Below are 4,882 nucleotides of genomic sequence, written 5' to 3' on the forward strand. Positions count from 1 at the left end.
AGCGCACCCGGAAGACCACTGGTAACCAGTGCAGCTCGCGCAGCAGCAGTGTTACATGGGAGCGACGAGTCCCTCCCAACACCGCCCGCGCGGCCGCATTCTGGACCAGTTGGAGTCTCCGGGTGCTCCTCAGAGGGAGCCCCATGTAGAGAGCATTACAGTAGTCCAGGCGAGAGGTGACGAGAGCATGAGTGACTGTATGTGCTCTCATTGCTGCACCATAGAGTTTTTTTTATATAAAGAGCATTTATTATTGTGATTTAGTTGAATCATTTTAGAAGTCTGCTTAATTACTAAAAGCATGTTATTTGTAATTTTATTTATTGGACTATTATAATGATATGAAAAATTCTGCTGTATTAATGAAATGATTAGAAATATTGTGCAACTAATTGGCTACAATATGTTGTAAACCATGTATAAAACTTGTATTGTAACATGCATACATAAGTAACATTTTATATAAATAAACTATAAGGCATGAGAACCTAAATAAGACACTGAAATAGTGAATATAATGTGTCTATGTATTATATATATGTAATACATTCTTATTATGTAATCTAATAAATAATAATCTCTGCTCCTCTATACCAGGGCTTTTCAACCTTTTCACAGATTGTACCACTTTTAGGACATGACAATATTTGAGTACCACTACTGCTTAGCAAGGTGTCAAAAACTTGATGACTGAAAAAAAGGGCGGGATTTTGGGTTTTACTGGTTAGATTCATTTGTTGCTATAGAAATGGCTAGTTTATACTATTATGGAAAAGTAAAAAGTTGAGATTCAAGGTTAAGGCTTCATTCTACTGTAACAGAGGAAATTGGAAGTCAATGCCTTTTCTTTTCTCCTTCTCCCCCTCACTCCCCTCACTCCCCCCCTTCCTCCCCACTATTTGCTTTTGTATTTTATTCCATAATCTAATAAAATGCTACAAACCGTTAAAAAAAAGGAAAAAAGTACCGGTTTTAATTTCTTTACTGGCGGTTCCTTTGCTCTCAGGCCATGCGGAGGATCCCCGGCGGTGCAGGCTGCCCAGAGCCCTGGGCAGTGGAGGGCAAGCAGCCAGCTCAGCCCAGCTTTCCCCAAGGGGTGCCCGGCTGCGCTTACCTACTCCTTGAGGCTGCTGCTGCTTGGCTCGCTCTCCTTGGCCAGGTTGCTCATGATGTGTGTGGGAGAGCAAAATGTGTGGGTCAGAGGGAGGCCCACTCCCTCTTCTTGGAGGAAACCTGGCTTTGTAACCAAAGCATTCTCAGCGATAGGATGGGAGACCACCAGGAGAGTCAGGAGGAGGGGACAAGGGGATGGCAAAAAGGCAGCAGGGCTGGTCATGGCCAAGTGCTAAGGCAGGACTTCCCTCAGACCCTCCCTCCTTCTCATTATAATCTTCCTTCCTTCCTTCCTTCCTTCCTTCCTTCCTTCCTTCCTTCCTTCCTTCCTTCCTTCCTTCCTTCCTTCCTTCCTTCCTTCCTTCCTTCTTTCCTTGCCTCCTTCCTTCCTTCCTTCCTTCCTTCCTTCCTTCCTTCCTTCCTTCTTCTTCTTTTTCCTTCCCTCTTCATTCTCCTTTCCTTTTTCTTCCTTCCCCTCTTTCCTTCTTTTTCCTTCTTTTTCTTTGTCTTTCCTCTTTCCCTTTCTCCTCTCCTGTCCCTTCTAGGATGCTCAAATGCAAAAGGGGAAGCATTTCTCGATGCCTCCTTGCCTTGTGATCAAAAGCCACTTTTGCTAGTCGTTTGTGGCCTTAAAAGATTGAGAACAAACCAGGCTCACTTTATCCTGTGCTTGCCTTTAGTGGGGTCATCCACAGACGACAGTACAGCAAACTGTCATAATGGTGCTGTGACAGTTGATCAGAGATCCTCCATTTTTTATGTGCAACAGCTTTAGCGTTTAGGAGCAGAAGTAGCTTAGTTGCTTTGCTATTAATACATAACCCTTAAAAGGGCTCTCTTGTAGGGAGCCTGCCTTGGTCTAATTCAGACTGGAAATATAGCAAAGGGAAATATTTTTCCCCACTCTGCTTTGTCCTGTTTTCCCCACTGGAAATGGCTGTTAGCAACACACAAGGAGGGGATACTTTTCTAAGAGCTCACAATTCAAGAATACCAATGTTAACTTGGATTGCCAACACAGTTCTGTCTGTGACAAAACAGGACACAAAATTGCTTTGTCCTTTGAACTGGGGCATTTCCAACCAAATTGCCTCTCCCTTCCTTCCTTCCTTCCTTCCTTCCTTCCTTCCTTCCTTCCTTCCTTCCTTCCTCCCCTGGTTTTTTTTTAAACTGCCAGAGGCTCCGGGCAGAAGTGGCAGCAGGCAGGCAGCGGTGGGCAGAAGCTTCACATTTTAACCCCTCCCCCCTGTTGTTGCCTCTGCGTGGCTCTCAGCTCACCTCTCCCAGACCTGCGCACGTGTTTGTGTGTATGTGCGCGCATGCCTGCGCATTGGTGGGGGGGGTCTCACTTCTAGCAGCCCCGCGCCTTCAACCTGCGCCCTCAACCTGCGATGGCAAACTGCAAACTAATGAAAGCTGGTTTTTTGGAGTCCTTGTTTCTTTTTCTCAATGTGCTGCCGATTGCATCGTATCCTGCCCCCCTCAACTCCCGCCCCCAGCCCCGTGAAAGGCTGCAAGAAGCTCCCATTGCAGCTTCTCTTGTCTCTCCTGTTCTTTTCCTCCCCAATATCACAGCATGGGGCTGCAAGGAGTGAGACCTCCCCATGCGCACACCCATACCCACACAGATACAGACACAAACATGTGTGCGGGTCTGGGAGAGGCGAGCTGAGAGCCAGGCAGAGGCCCTTCAGGCACAGAGGCAAGGACGGGGGGGGGGGGGGAGGGGAGGGCTCAAAATGGAAAATCTCTGCCCAGAGCCTTGGGGAGCTTTACAAAAATGAACATGTGAAGCACTCAGAAGGCAGTCACTTTCCCAGCTCCTTCCTTCCTTCCTTCCTTCCTTCCTTCCTTCCTTCCTTCCTTCCTTCCTTCCTTCCTCCCCTGCTTCTCTTTCCTTCCTCCATACTCAGGAAGGGATGATGGGAGGGGGAGAGATTGCCAGCACTGCTGTCGGTCATGCTGCCGCCAGCCATCACTATCCTATGCAGGCAGAGGCGGTCCCGGTGAAAGGGAAGCCTGGTGGCTGTGAGGCTAGGTCAGCAAGCAAGCATGGTGCTGATTTACTAGTGGGGGCCATCAAAGCTGGAACGCACTCAGCCTTAGATCCACGGGGCAACCCTGGAGCCAGTGAGGGCCCTCCTGCCGTCTCTGCCCGCCCCCTGGGGGTGCACGGAGAAGGCAGCGAGTGTGTGAGTGCTGCATCCTGGGGGAAAGGGAAGCACTTCTCCTGTCTCTTTTTTTTTTCTCAGTGGTCAGCAGGGATGATCAGCAGGGATGCCGGGCGCTTGTCGCCTCCTCTTCGTGCGCCCAGGGGGTGGGATGGGGGCTCGCTTTGCTTTCCCACCAAAACCTCCTTTTATATCCTCTCCTCTCTTCCCGCTTCCTCCTTTTCACTTCAGGGCATCTCCAGCTTCCGAAAGCACCAATCAGCTGGAGCCTGGCGCTGATCCTGGGGCTTCTGCCAAGCCCCGATAGCCCTGCAACTCCAGTTGTCTCTCCCCCAGGCTTGTGTGGCGCTGCCACCACTTCAGCTCATTCCTCTTCCCCCCTGCTACCACTTCTCTAGTATGGTCGTGTACCACCTGCCAGGTGCCAAAGAACCATCGATGGTATGCGTACCACCGGTTGAAAAGCCCTGCTCTATACCATAAAATCCTGAATGGTGGGTTTTATCTAGGGCTAGCTTTGCCCTGTATTGCCATATTTGGAAGTCCTCTGGCCATTTCTTTGTAAAAGGTAAGTTGGCATAAAGAAGGCAGACAATTGTTTCTCTATGGACTTTAACTCAAAGAAAGGTATGAAAGAGCCATGGATTTTTTTACTATGTTGTTCATGATCATTTCATCTACTCTCTTTCCATATCAACCATCTTGCCTTCCTTGGCAAAGAACAAAGGTGGAAAGCTGCTTATTCTAGCTCTCTTCTTTAAATTGATTCTTTCTTTCTTTCTTTCTTTCTTTCTTTCTTTCTTTCTTTCTTTCTTTCTTTCTTTCTTTCTTTCTTTCTTTCTTTCTTTCTTTCTTTCTTTCTTTCTTTCTTTCGGAATACATACAGTCCATCATGCCAGAGGACAAAAGTTATGGTAGTGTTTTTTTTATTACTAAGATAACTTCCACCTAGCTATCAGTTCATTCCAAACCTTCAGAAACTTTTTTGTACCACATTTGCAACACTCAGTATTTTCCCTCAGCGACTCAGCCATATTACCTCAAACTGACAAATGGAGAAATGCAAACATTGGCATCCAGATAACACCCATCTTTTGGTCTTTGTTGTTACTTTGTTGATCTTATTTTTATGATAAGAAAAAAATATCATTAAAAAAAATAAAATGGTGGTACATTGACTTCAGCAGAAAGAGTTAAGCAGATGGAATGAGGTAAGAGAGGTGGTATGCAGCAAAAAGGGACCTAAAGAGAGAAAAATTGAGGGTTTTCCTAGAGGGGTGTTTTGTTAAATTTTTAGGGGGTATGGGGGTGGCAAGGGGGGGCATGGGGGATGCCTCTCTGAGGCCAAGGCCAGGCCTGTCTGAGGGACGCGGCATTAGAACGGTGAGGGAGGAGGCTGGGGGGGTTAAGGGAGGGTGGTGTGATCAGTACGGTCAGTGGGAGGGGCAGATATGGCGGGAGCAGAGGACCATATCGGGTTTTGGGAGCACGCACACGCTGTTTACAAGCTTGTGGGTGCTCCGGTCCTCAGGACTCTACTCGGCCTCCAGGGATCTTAGATCCTCGGGCCCGGGATCACCGGCTGATGTTATGCAACG

The 4,882-nt window shown here is 47.7% G+C and overlaps 1 protein-coding gene across 1 annotated transcript in view; it reads left to right on the forward strand.

The window, feature by feature from the left end:
• SPAG6 (sperm associated antigen 6) overlaps window positions 1-4,882 on the forward strand; it is a 59,140-nt gene that overhangs the window by 15,913 nt on the left and 38,345 nt on the right. The gene's annotated exons all lie outside the window — the stretch shown is intronic.

This window comes from Protobothrops mucrosquamatus, unplaced genomic scaffold (genome assembly GCF_001527695.2).
Source record: "Protobothrops mucrosquamatus isolate PMUCROS unplaced genomic scaffold, P.Mucros_1.0 scaffold45, whole genome shotgun sequence".
Taxonomy (NCBI): domain Eukaryota; kingdom Metazoa; phylum Chordata; class Lepidosauria; order Squamata; family Viperidae; genus Protobothrops; species Protobothrops mucrosquamatus.